This window comes from Lynx canadensis, chromosome D1 (assembly GCF_007474595.2).
Source record: "Lynx canadensis isolate LIC74 chromosome D1, mLynCan4.pri.v2, whole genome shotgun sequence".
NCBI classification, from domain to species: domain Eukaryota; kingdom Metazoa; phylum Chordata; class Mammalia; order Carnivora; family Felidae; genus Lynx; species Lynx canadensis.
The window spans coordinates 98,544,095-98,559,078 of NC_044312.2; the positions used below are offsets into that span (position 1 = coordinate 98,544,095).

The 14,984-nt window shown below is 37.3% G+C and overlaps 1 protein-coding gene across 11 annotated transcripts in view; it reads right to left on the reverse strand.

Moving 5' to 3' along the window:
• The window catches only part of PHF21A (PHD finger protein 21A), a 197,393-nt gene that overhangs the window by 138,121 nt on the left and 44,288 nt on the right, over positions 1-14,984 (reverse strand). The window lies entirely within an intron of this gene.

Sequence of the window (14,984 nt, forward strand, 5' to 3'; positions counted from 1 at the left end):
TCCTCTGTCGATGGACACCTGGGTTGTCTCCGTATCTTGCCTATCATAATAATACTGCAATAATCACAGAGGTGCACATATCTTTTTGGATTAGTGTTTTTGTTTTCTTTGGGCAAATACCCAGTAGTGGAATTACTGGATTGTATGCTATTTTTATTTTTAATTTTTTGAGGAAGCTTGATAGTGTTTTTCCACCGTGGCTGTACCAGTTTACATTCCCACCAACAGTACGAGGAAGTTCTCTTTACATCTTTTCCAACACTTACTTCTTGTCTTTTTGATTCTAGCCATTCTGACAGATATCAGGTGATATCTCATTGTGGTTTTGATTTGCATTTCCCTGATGGTTAGTGATGCTGAGCCTCCTTTCATGTGTCTGATGGCCATCTGCATGTCTTTGGGAAAATGTCTATTCAAGGTTCTCTGCCAATTTAAATGGGATTTTTTGGTTTTTTGGTGTTGAGTTGTATAAATTCTTTACGTATTTTAGATATTAACTCCTTATCAGACATACCATTTGCAAATACATTCTCTCACTCAGTAGGCTGCCTTTTCATTCTGTTGATGGTTTACTTTGCCATGCAGAAGGTTTTATTTCAGTGTCATCCCAATAGTTTACTTTTGCTTTTGTTTCTCTTGCCTGAGGTCACTCCAGATTTTTCCTTAATTTATATATTCTCGAGAGAAAAAGAGACAGCGTGAGCAGGGGAGGGGCAGAGGGAAAGGGAAAGAGGGAGAGAATCCCAAGCAGGCTCCACACTGTCAGCAGGGAGCTCCACACCATTAGCACGCTGTCACCATCAGTGTGGGGCTGGATTCTGTGAACCGTGAGATCATGACCTGAGCTGAAATCAAGAGTCAGACGCTTAACCAACTGAGCCACCCAGGTGCCCCTCTAATTAAAAGGTGGATTAACTCACAATCTTCTACAAATTTGTCTCAAATGCATGACCAATTACTACAATCTGTAATAAATGAGATACCTGCTCAGGAAAACAAATCTTAAGTTCTGTCAATTAACACACTCCCCAATTTCACTGAATGCTTTTCCTTCAGGCATTATAACTTTTCAGGATAAGTTTATCTGTGCTTCCTGACTCCACAGGAAAGGAGTACTAATTTCTTTTCCAATTACTATATTAGATGACAGAAGCACTGGATAAAATGAGATCAGCAATAATCATTCACTGCTCATTAAAAGAACTAGGTTCAGAATTGATCTCTACCTTTAGTTGTCTTCTTAGTCAAAATGATGTAATTTGTTTTGGCAAAAGGTAGAAAGGTTTTTTAAAAGGTGATGGAGATGGGAGTAGGAGAAAAGGTGACAAATTAAACACATCAGTTGAAGATTTCTAAGGCCTCATTTTTCAGAGCAAAGGAATGTTTGGTGCTTAACCGACAGAAACTAATAATCGCTGTCATTTTCAGATAGAGCTAGCCGGAGAGAGGTTAGCCAATCCCTGCTGATTCACACAAACATTTGCTTCCTGAGTTCAGAGTAAATCAACTTTGGGGAACATGTCTTGTGTGAAGATAATTTTACAGGGCACCTCTCTAACCAGCTACCATGAGTAAACAGCAGCCCAAGAGTAAACTACTTTTTTCTGTCTGGTTCTCTCACCCTCATCTGCTGGGAAAAAGAAATGCAGGAATCTGTGATCTGGCCTTCATTTATAGTGTTCAACATTTTAAAAAACTGAAATCCATAAGTACCATCGGGATTTGACAAACTTTGGTTTTCCGAAATCACACAGGTGTGAAAGTATTGTTAACGAAGGGACATCCAGGCTGCCATGCTTCAAAGGCATGGAATATTAATATTAATAACAATGGTGATGATATAGTTTATAAACAAGTATTTTAAATATCAAACAATTTCAAAAATAATTTGTATAGCTCACATTTGAAATAAATTACATTATTTTCTATAACAGATTTACCTTCTTATAATATATTGCTTTGGCAAAGAGCAAAATTATTTTTGTATTCCTTGCCCTAAAGCAGGTTGCCAGCTAGGGTGACAAAGGGAGACTTTTCTAAAAATAATCCACAAAACCAGTAAGAAGCATTAATGGAAATTTTAACTTTACAGTATTTGAGGATTCATACATCTTCAGATGTACATTATTATTAATTTACATTAGTAGAGAAAACTGTTACAGTGATAGATGGAGACAGACACTGTTGACTGCTTTTTCAACATCCACTATTCTCTATCCCTTCTCCTTCCTTACTAGCAAAAACCAATCCTGTTTGGGTGTCTAGCCTCAGAATGTTTGAGAGGTGAATCCTCAGCTCTAGAACATACATCAGTCGCTGGCATGTGACAAAAATGGTCAATGAAATGCAAAGTCTGTTGAAGGGCCTTAAAAAATGTCTCTTAAAAAGAGACACTTACGAATAACTAGTCCTTTTTTTGCCCTGGAATGTTCATTGGTGAGTATATAAAGCCTGGACATAACAACAATGACCATGGGCAATGTCTGCTGACACGCTGACGGAGGCAGAGCAGAAAGAGGACCAGAACGTGGGTTCTCATGGTGTTCCTAAGCTGCTGAACTGGACAACTCTAGCAACTTATTAGGTGAATTAGTAAGTCCAGTTATTGTTTAGCCACTTTTAGTTAGCCTTTCAGTTACATACAGCTAAAAGCATCCGAACTGACACAATTATAATGCCCATAATTACAGATGAGGAAGCCAGTTTAGAGAAAATTCAACAGACACAAGGCCAGTCAGTAAGTGGCACAGTCAGGATTAGAACTGCTTGCTTTTCTCTAACAAATGTTTAAGTTCCATTATGCGTGAAGCACTAGGTATACACTGGGTTTTAAGGGTGAAAGGAATGCAGTTCATAGAGACTCCCAATCTAGAAGGGAGATAAACATACAGTTAAATGTGATAAGAGGAACAGAGCAAGGAGCTATTGATTCACAAAAGAAAGCATTTAACTATGCCAAAATATGTTAGGGATGGGTATATCCAGGAGAAAAAAAAACTTTTTTTTTTTTTTTTTTTTTTTTAGTGTTTCTGAGACAGAAAGAGACAGAGCATGAGTGCGGGAGGGGCAGAGAGAGAGTGAGACACAGAATCTGAAGCAGGCTCCAGGCTCCGAGCTGTCAGCACAGACAGAGCCCGACGCGGGGCTCGAACTCACAAACCGTGAGATTATGACCTGAGCTAAAGTCGGTCATTCAACTGACTGAGCCACCCAGGCGCCCCTAAACTTTTTCTCTCTAAAATTTCAAAGGACAACTTCATATGATTCTTCTTATACGTCAAAATAAACATTTTTTTAAAAACTGCCAAAGAAACGGATGTAATCTCATAAACACAATGTTTAACAAAATAAGAAAGACATAAGGGTATACCCTATGTGATTTCATATGTAGGCAAAATTGATCTATGCTCTTAGAAGTCATGACAGTGGTTTCTCTGGTGGAAGGGAATTGGAGTGAACTGAAGAAAACCCAAAAAAGTTTCTGTAGTAATGGGTAAAACATCTGATACTGACATGGGTGCTAGTTATCCAGGTGTTTTAGCTTGTAAAAATGTATCGAGCATATATACATACACATAAATATATATACATATATGTGTAGTTTTCTATACTTATATTACTTCAGTAGTTCAAAAAACTAATATGTTCCTTACAAAAAATACAAACAATAAGAGTATAGAAAGTTAAAAAGTGCCAGCTACCTTGGTCACCTTTCTTGAATCCCACACTTCTGAGAGGAAATTACTGTTAACAGCTCCATGCAAACCATTCTAGATAATCTAGAATTTTTCCCACATATTTTCAAGTATAAATGACCACAAATGTATATACACAAATGATTTTTTAATATTTTGTATTTTAAATAATAAATCACACTGTACATGTTTTACAATTTGTTTTTTAAATCTTCCATTCATCTTTCCATTCAGTTAAGTACTTCATAATATGCATATATTGTTAACTCTTATGTATTACTTGCTAATGCACACTGATATATCTGTAGTTGTTTCCAATTTTTCATGTGTGGGTATTTCTGTACTATATTGCCCTGTAAAGGAGCCTGCCAAGTCAAAGGATAGAAGATTACCCCAGATTTAGTACTAAACAAAGAAGATAGGAAAGAATATTCTAGGTCAAAGAAACAATAGAACATAACCAAGAAAACTTAAGTATGTGTCAAGTCTGGAGGACAAGGTGGTTATATGAGTTCAATGGAGAGGCTTATGGGTGAGATAATGAAGGGTTTTCAGAGCCACCATAAGGAGTTTGGATTTTTTCCTAGAGCCTAAGGCAAAGGGAGCTACTGAAGCATCACAAGCAGAAAAGCCAACATACAAGGGTTGTATTTAATATCTTCCTGATAATAGTGAAAAGCTGGATGATAAAAGATAGGGACTGGATACAAGGGAATGTCATGGAAAGGGAGTATGCCATGGGCAATGTGGTAAGGAGACTGAATAAATAGGACTTTGTAATTATGATGAGAGACTGAGAGAGAGACAAAAAGCCCATGATGACTTCCAGGTTTCACGTGGCCACTGGACAAATGGAGTGTCATTAACCAAAAAGCAAGAGAAGCAGAATTTAAAGGGGGTGGATTTGGGGTTCCATCTGGAGAATATGGAGCTCTGGGACATCCAATTGGCAGAAGCTGACAATGCATATCTATCTGGAGATCTGGAGAGAGAGGAAGAAGAAATAAAGATGTGGAGGTGTCACCCAGTGGTGGTTTCAAGCTGTATGTCACCCACAGAGGGAAAACAGAGCAAGATGAAAAAGAAATCAAGGATGAAACACCACAGGATATAAATTTTTAAAGGGTAGGCTGAGGAGGAAGTACCTAATAAGGAAAGTGAGTAGATGCACTCAAAGAGGTCAAAAAACCAGGAAAGGAAGGTTCTTGGTTCTCTGAAGAAGAAAATGGTCATTAATCCAAAATGCTACAATTAGTTCAAGTAAAATGAAGTGAAAAAAAAATGTACTTTAGATCTGGCAATTTTGTTACTGCAAGTTTCAGTGAGCTCACTAGAAGAGAATGAGGACGGAAACTGACTGCAGTGGGTTGTAAAGGGTTGGAAGTTAGGAAAAAGCAACATCAAATGCAGACTAAGATAAAAACAATAGAGATGAAACTTTTAGGAACATTAATAATAAAAGGACAGAGAGGGCAACTGCAGAAAGAAATTAAGAAACAGAGGAATTTTTGTTATTTAAGAGGATAAAAGAGATGTAAGCATGTGTTAGAAGGTCGGGAGAAAAACCTAAAGAGAACTCAAAGAAGGTACAACAGACAGAGATAACTGATGTAGCAACACCACAGAAAAGACTGTCTAGATAGATCAGGTTTCCAGACTGATGGCCCGACTCATTTACTGGTTTATACTACTTCACTTTATAAAAGTTTTTCTTTTCTGAAACCAAGATAAAGCTGCTCTGAATTGAAATAGTTTAATATGTTATTGAATACTCTTAAAACACTCAGGTAGGAAACTATTGAGAATATTTTTTCTCAAAGACAGGAAGTTGAACTATTTGAATGGGAAATCTTTTAATGGTAAAATGCATTAGCCATTACAGGCCATCACACTAGGCCATCATATCACAGGCCACCTTACTAGACTACTAGCTTCTTGAAAGCATAATGATTTAATACATTCCAAAACAACTGCTACGTATCTACCACGCTAGCCTTGAGGGGTACAAATATGAGCAGGACACATTCTCTCTCCTCAAGGAGCTTACAAATAATTACAACACAGTGCACTGGGTACAAATAAGAGAGGTGGACACAAACGCCATGAGTACACAGAAGAGGAGTATCTGGCTTTGCCTGGAGAGTGGCAAGAAGTCAAGGAAAACTTTCTAGAGGATCTTTGCTTACACTGGGTCTTCAAAGGATAAGGAATTTACCAGGTAAAGGGGAAAGAGAATTCCGGCTGTAGAGAATAGCATACGTAAAGGCGTAGAGAACTGAGTAAGCCCAGTAAATATAGGTGACACCCGGAATTTCTGGAGTATATAAAGCAGGAAAGGATACAAGAGAATCAATCAAGAATAAGCTGCTAAAGGCATCACCGCTAATGAGCTTGAACATCTTATAGGTGATAGCCAATCACAGAGAAGTAACACTGCAAGATTTTTTTTTTTTTTTAAATCTTAATTCCAGGGTAGTTAACATAGTGTTACATTAGTTTCAGGTATACAATACAGTGATTCAACAGTTCCATATATTACTCAGTGCTCATCAAAGGGGACTCTTAATCCCCTTTACGTATTTCACCCATTACTCTACCCACCTCACATATGATAACCATCTGTTCTCCATAGTTAAGAGTCTGTTTATTGGTTGGTCTTGTTTTGTTGTTGTTGTTTTTTCCTTTGTCTCATTTCTTAAATTCCACATATGAGTAAAATCATATGGTATTTGCCTTTCTCTGACTGGCTTATTTCACTTCGCATTATACTCTCTAGGTCCATCCATGTTGTTGCAAATGCCAAGATTTTGTTCTTTTTTATGGCTGAGTAACATCCCACTGTATGCTTAAACCACATCTTTATCCATTCATGTATCAACCACATATTTATCCGTTCACCTATCGGTGGACACTTGGGCTGCTTCCATGATTTGGCTACTGTAAATAATGCTGTAGTAAACACAGGGGTGCATATATCTTTGAATTATTGTTTTCATATTTTGGGGTAAATAGTGGTGAGATTACTGGATCATAGGGTCATCCTATTTTTAATTTTTAAAGGAACCTCGATACGGTCTTCCACAGTGGCTGCACCACTTCGCATTCCCACCAACAGTGCACCAGGGTTCTTTTTTCTCCACAACCTCACCAACATTTGTAGTTTCTTGAGTTTTTGATTTTAGACATTTTGACAGATGGGAGGTGCTATCTCACTGTGGTTTTGATTTGCTTTTCCCTGATGAGTGATGTTGAGCATCTTCTCATGTGTCTGTTGGTCACCTGGATGTCTTCTTTGGAGAAATGTCTGTTCGTGTCTTCTGTCCATTTTCTAATTGGATTATTTGTTTTTTTGGTGCTGAGTTTTATAAGTTGTTTATGTGTTTCAGATACTAACCCTTTATCGGATATGTAATTTGCAAGATTTTCATTCTTTGTACCGTCCGTGGACCTGGTACCATGCTTTTCGCTATAGAAAAGTCACAATGAATGTGTGCACAATAAACAGAAGAGTCAGAATCTTAGAATGATAGAGATTCTAAGATTTTGTTTGAAAAAAAAAACAAAAAAAAAAACACAGATCCTAGGGAGAAGGGAATAAATTGAAAGGAATAGAATATTTAAAAGCACAAATTAATTTCCTAATATAGAATAATGAAGTCAGAATTATGCTGACAAAGGCCGTTAAATAAGCATTTGTTGTGCACAACATCCTACCAGTCAAAAGTTAGCTTAATATTCTTCAAAGAGTCAAAGTAAAGAGTCCCTAAATACAGAGTTTGGGAAAAGTTCCACAAGCTTGGACTTTGACTAGACTTTCACTGCTTGAGGCAAATGCTCTTTGATAATTAAGAAATGAGCAAAGAAGGGGGAAAATACAACAGATTCTAGTAGTTTAGTGTCAAGTTTAATGTAACATCTGATGACAAGCGTTAAGAATTTCAAATTTATTTATTTGTAGATGTTTATTTTATTTTTGAGAGAGAGAGAGCTGGAGGAGGGGAGGGGCAGAGAGAGAGTGAGACAGAGGATCTGAAGTGGACTCTGAGCTACCAGCAGAGAGCCCCATGCAATGCGGGGCTTGAACTCACAAAAGGTGAGATCATGACCTGAGCTGAAGTTGGAGGCTTAAACCAACTGAGCCACCCAGGCACCCCTCAAATTGAATTTAAAAAGTCATTCCAGGAGCACCTGGGTGCCTCAGTCAGTTAAGCGTCTGACTTCGGCTCAGGTCACAATCTCACGGTTTGTGGGTTTGAGCCCTGTGTTGGGCTCTGTGCTGACAGCTCAGAACCTGGAGCCTGCTTTGAATTCTGTCTCTCTTTCTCTCTCTCTCTCTCTCTCTCTCTGCCCCTCCCCCACTCACACTCTGTCTCTGTCTCTCAAAAATGAATAAACATTAAAAAAAATTGTTTTGAGTCATTCTAGGGGCACCTGGGTGGCTCAGTCAGTTGTGCATCTGAGTCTTGATTTCAGCTTAAGTCACAATCTCATGGTTTGTGATATCAAGCCCCACACTGGGCTCCCACAATGACAGCACAGAGCCTGCTTGGGATTTTCCCTCTTCCTCTGCCTCTGCCCCTACCCTGCTCATGTGCTGTCTTTCTCAAAATAAATAAATAAACTTAAAAAAAAAAAGTCATTCCATTTGCCAGCATCAAAAATAAATGATTAAACGAACTGAGAAGATTGCCCTAACCTACTAAGAGAAGCAGACTGCTGCATTTGGTAGAAATCACCAACTTACTTATTTCCTGCATCACACTGAGGTAAAATGTTCTATAATAACATGGCACGCATTATTAAAATATGAATAACTTCATCAAGCTTCTCTATCTTAAAGAGATAATCATATCTTGATTAGTTAGGTACAATCCTGGCAACAGTGACAACTGTACTCCAAGATGAAGGTTTAAAAAACAACAGGGAGAAGAAGCTGATGTCCTATGTACACAAGAGGCAGGAAACTCAACAAACAACTGGACCAACGGTTTCCCATAAATAATTGTGCAGGAGGGATGAACTTGACTAAACCCTAGGGAACTCCTAAGCTTTGGACAAAGATGAGGTCAGATTCCCATCATAATTCAAGGATCTCTACTCTAAGAAAATAACAACTCTAAATTTTAATGTGATATGCCACTAGTTGGATTATGAATGAGAACAGGTAACATTCTACAGTCACTGGCATCAGAGGCTGGAGGTAGTCATGTATCAGGTTACCATTATTAGACAACAAGAACCAATTTACCTATTTGACTCCAAGGCAATGACACGTAAAGGCAATGTAACTATTGTGCGTAACGTCCTTTTTGAAAAAACATTTGATAAGGGTCCACAGAGTACTTTAAGAATATAATTAACTCAATAACTAAACAAAGAATACATACAGTGATCTGGATTCTAGTCTTGAATCAGATACTGATTAATTATATATATAATCATAGCTAAGTCACAGTCCATGTCTCAGTTTATGTATTACACTGATGTGCTTACTCATGACTGTATTAAATGTTCTAAGTCCTTAAAAAAAAGTAGTACCTGAAAACAAAAGGAGTACTTGACATATAAGGGTAAAGGTGTTCCATATGAGATGAAGTTAACCACCATGACTAAAGCTAACAATTTCCATTTAAACAGAACTTACCTCCAAAAACATTCAGTACATTCAAAAGATATACATGTTCATTAATTCCTAAAAGGCACTATCCAAGCATTCCATAAATAAGGAAGGATACATATTAAATTACTAACGCAAAATCTATCAAAATAGTCTGTTACAGAATCAGGAATAGAATCAAACTCCCAGTTTCACCTCCCCCCCCCCCACAGTCCATTGTTCAAATCACCTACTTAGCTTAAATTATGTTGTTCTATGCATCAGAAACATAATTAGTTATGACAGGAACAGAAACTTCTCTCCCAAAGGCTTCAGAATCCATTTTAGTAAAACATGTTCAAATTTAAAATGAGAATGGTTTCATAAATGGCAACTATTTATTAAACTCAGAAAAGTATTTCATCTTGTATTAGGTTAAGCAATCTGTATGGAATAGAGACTATAATTTTTAAACACAGAAGCAGAAAAACAATCCAGTAGCAAAGACCAAAGACTATAAAGGTGTCTACCTCTTTAAAAAGGAACAATAGGAGAAAGGGTAAAAGAAAAATAAATCCTAAAACTACAATGTTTGTAAGGAATACTATGGAATTATCTATACCACGGACAAATGGCTTGAAAAACACACCTCCAGAGAAGTATCAGATACCTATTACTCCATCTTCCTAGCAATATGTTTTCTCCCCCTACAGGGTATCTCCTGGGAAAAACGAGGTACTCTCATATATGCTGTTAATCTGACACAACATTTTTTGGAGGCTATCTGGAAATAAGTAGTAAAAGTCTGTTGTTGTTTTTAAATATACTAAACTTCTTTTATACTAACTTTGACCAACTATGGTAGATGGATTATTGTTCTCAATTCTTTATATTCATACAAAATTATACATCCACACCCTCTGTCATGAAGCTTTCCAGGACTTGGCCACATGATTTGTTTTGGCTAATGAGATGTCAACAGTCTTGAGGCCAGGAGAGGCTTAAAATGTATTTTGGTAGTTTGGGCTGCTTCTTGTATTCAGTGATAAACCATGAAATGGGATGCCCCAGGTGGTTGCCACCCCTTTGTGGTAGGCCTCAGAATGAACACATATAGAACAGATCTAACCCAACCTGCAGCCTGGAGGGAGGGCCAGCCAACCCACAAACTGAAGTAGATGTGTCCAGCCAAGCTCAGCCTAAATCAGGGATACCCCATGTGATATACAGACCCAGTGTGTTGTAAGCCGCTCAAAAAAACACTGGTTTGTTATGCAGAACTATTACAGCAATAGCTGACAAATACACCCAGTAATCTCACACCTAAGAATTTATCCTAAAAGCAGTCAGAGAGAAACAGATTCACACACAAGTGTGTCAATCACAGCAATATTTACAATAGCAAAAAACCTGGAAACATCCTATCATCAAATATTAGAGGAATAACTACATTATAATCTAGCTAGACCACTAAATATTTGAACCCATAAAAATAATGTTAAAAAAACACTCAAAAATGTAAAATGCTCATAAAACTTTCAGTTTAAAAGGCATAAAAAGCAAGACTATTTTTTTTTTTTTTGAGAAAGAGAGAGGGGCAGAGGAAGAGGGAGACAGAATCTTAAGCAGGCTCCCACAAATTCTGCTTAAAGATTCTCTCTCTCCCTCTTCCTCTGCCCCTCTCCCCCACTGACATGCTCTCTCAAAAAAAAGTTTTTTAAATAAAAAATTAAAATTAAAAAATTATCTAAAAATAGAGAAAAAGATAAAGTGGATAAAATAATTCACTGAAGAAATACAAATGCTTTTCTGTACTAAATATTATTTTATGCTAAATATTATACAAAATACTATACTCAGAATAAAGAAGTAAATAAGACAAACATGTTCCCTAAAACAGTTTTTTTTTTAATTATTTTTAAGTTTATTTACTTATTGAGAGAGAGAGAGCGCGCACGAGCAGAGGAGGGGCAGAGAGAGAGAGGACAGAGTGAGAATCCCAAGCAGGCTCTGAGCTGACAGCAGTGAGCCCAATGCAAGGCTTGAACTCACGTGAGATCATGACCTGAGCCGAAGTTGGACACTTAACCAACTGAGGCACCCAGGCACCCCTGTTCCTTAAAACCTCTCGAAACTAACAGTCTATTGAAGAAGATCTATATTTAAAAAAAAATTATTATACATGTGTAGTTACAAATGGTGATAAGCTACTGTGACAGAAATATTGTTTCTTTCCCCCTTCTTACTCAGTACCAGAGTCCCTGAATTTTATCTGCCTATGGCCGCCTGGAATAGACTACACTTTCCAGCCTTCCTTGCTCCTAGCAGGGCCCGCATGACTAAGCTCTGACCAATGGGAGCTAATTGGAAGTGGTATATACAACTTCCAGTAAGCATCCTTAAAAATAAAGGGCTTGCTTTTTGTTGTTTTTCCCCCTTCTCACCAGATGGAGCTGATATTTTGGACTATGATGTGGAAGCTTCACGCTGAGAGTGGCAGAGCAACAGAATAGGAGGAGCCTGGGTTCCCTGACACTGTGGAACCACTATCATCGGTCCTCGTACACCTACAGGGCTTTTACATAAGAGAGAAAGAAAATTCTACCTTGTTTAAGCCATTTTCATTTTTAGTTTTCAGTCATTCACAGCTGAACCTAATCCTAACTGGCACAGCTATGAAAGAAAAATGAAGGGTTCAATAAGAGATTATAATAGAAACAGTTGATTTTGACAGGAGGAAGGCGTCTAAGGGACAGGTCCTCTGAAGCAGTAACATTTAAGCTGTGACCTAACACTCGGCCAGGAGAGCACCAGGTGAAGAGAGGTTGGGTAACAAACTGTTCAAGGCAGGGGAAATCAAAGACGCAACTTCTATGACTTAAGCCTGAGTCACCACAGGGACAAGCAACAAATTTGGGGATGTTAAGACTGCTTCTACAGTGAAACAGAATAAAAGCAGAGTAAGGAGTAAAGGAGCTAGATGGATGGACTCCAATATCAGAACCTCTATTCTGACAAGCAAAAGACCGACCGCACGTCGTGCCAAACTGAGGAGGGAGGGGTGCTGAATGAGAATGAACTCTGTTAAAGAAATTAATAGTTGCTTCCACACTTCAGTATTACTTGTGTTTGAAATAGCTGGATTCTCTGATTAGAGTGGTTCATATACCATGAGGAGAATGTCATTAGGTATTTAAACGCTAACTCTCCCTGAAACAGACAAAAGTTTGGTGTTAAAATTTTTTAAAATAATGTTTCTTGTCTATTTCTGGTTATAAAAAGAAAACATATTCATTGTGGAGAATAAAGCAAATATACTAAGACTACAAAGAAAAAATAAACTACCCGTAAATTCATCACCTCCCAACGTTTCATGACACTGTTTTCCATGTATTTACATGCCTCCATACATATATATACATACAACACACTAAAAAACAGGACTGTAATGCACAGGAAGCTGATGTGTTTTTCACTTGCTTTATCACGAGCACTCTCTGGATCATTAACATATTCTTGAAACCATGACTTTTAATGGTTCCATAACATATAATTTGTTTAGCCAATCAAGTCAGGAGATTTCCTGAGTTAAAACTATCAACCGCAAATTAAAGCCCTGCGGGTCAAGGGGCTGACTTCAAAATCTGCAATGGAGAGTTTATTCAGAAATCTCAAGGTGCAGTTTGAAAACACTGGAACTTTCTAACCAAGAACTCAATGAAGTTCACTGAGTTTTAGTCATGAGAGATGCTCACTAAAAAGCGTATTTTCCCAAATGGAGCATAACATTTCACAATTAGTCTTGAGGAGGAAACTGAAAAAGTACCAAAGATTGAGGTAGCAATAACAAATAAGAACTAGTAAGTGCCCACCGTAAGAATTAATGACTATCTGCAATGTTTTGGTTTTTTTTTAATACAGCAAAAAAAAAAAAAAAAGAATGTATGCATCTATTTCTTGTGTAAATTAAGTTTTCAAGTGGATATAGAAAAAAATGACTGCAGAGAAGTGCATGCAGATAAAAAAATAAGAACAAATAATGACAAAGGATTAATAGTTGTTAATTCTGGAATATAGCACTCTTTGAACTTTGCTATATTTAGCATTTCTCTCACAACCAAAAAAAAATTAATATTAAATTAAAATAGTTGTTATGTAAGGTAATTCAGATTTTAGTTATTAAAGTAAAAGGCAAATCAGTGTTTTGCCAGAGGCTTAAGTAGATCTTTTAAGAAGGAAAAGAAAAATGCTAGGCATTCAACATCAGGCATCTGCTGTAAAATAAAACTATTTTAAACTAATTATCAATGTTTTGTGTCGGAAATAAGTCTGAAGAAGGACCAGCTTTTGAACTTTATTGCTGTGCTTCCTTCAAGAACTAGCTTACCTAAAAATGTTATGTTTTCTGTTCTATCAAAAAGGTTGTTTTAAGAGTTAAGCAAATTTTTAAAAATTGCCAAGATTGCATTTTAGCTTCTAACTCTGTTCTCTTTACTTTTATACCTAAGATTTTCCTGATGCCAGGCCCATTTTTTAAAATTCTAATTTCTAAAACTCAAACTTCGTTCAGATGACAGAGTCTGCCACTTGACGAAATGTCTTACTGAATATAAACATAAATGGTTGCAATTTTCTGTTAAGTGAGGCCCCTAGTAGGAAAAAGAAATTAAAGAATAAAAAGATACAAAAATAAACCAAATCTTTACATCAATTCTGACAAAGAAAAATTTCAAATAAATACAATTTTTCAATTGCCCCATTTTCCCCAAATGTAGCCTTAGGTTGTCTTAACTTTGTGACAACATCCCCCACTCCCTACTCCACTAATCAGTTCTCACCTTCTTTCCCTGCTGGAACACGTGCATTTTTCAGCAAAAGTGAGTCATTCATTGGCATCTTGTCAAACTAACCCTGAAACTATAAGGCGGCTCAGTGCTAACAGAATTCCAAAGCTAGAACACTTTCACTAACACACATCATTTTGACTTTAGAGAACTGAATCGCTTTCAGAGCCAAATACATACTAACGAACTCTGTTTATATTTTTTCCTTACAAATTGTTCTCTACCATGCTACCTCCTCCCAATTTTAGCTTGGCAATTCCCTAATCTAAAATACCTCCTGTCTCTGGAGAAGACAAGATGGGGAAACGCAGAAGCACAAGAACAGGAGTGGGGAGAAAAAAAGCCATCGTTCACGCAGCCTGGATAAAGATTCTGTTCTGAACCATTAGTGACTCGTATCTGTTCCACATAGTTCTCAAAATTTCTTTCGCCCCTTAGAACACACAATACAAACACAATCAGAAATCTCCAAGAGTAAATTACTCTTATTACTATTATTTCACGAAATAAAAGTTTAAAAAACCACACAAAAATCAATTATTGAGAACTATTCAGTCAAAAATCTTCAGTAACATGTCACTAGCAGGAACTATCGATTTGCAAATCACCTCATCCTTTTGGTTCACACACGGTCACCTACTCCAAGACAGAAAACTGCTCCTTTTCACCAGAGGGAGGGTGGTGGAGAAGGAATAAGAACACAAATGCTTTGTCGGAACACCACGGACGTTTACTTAGAGCTCTATCAATTGTCACACTCCACCTGGTGGCAGGAGCTGCCTGAATTGGTGAAGGAGAGGTCATTACACAAGAAATCCCAAAGAACACTTTCCAGGTGTCCTGGGGAAA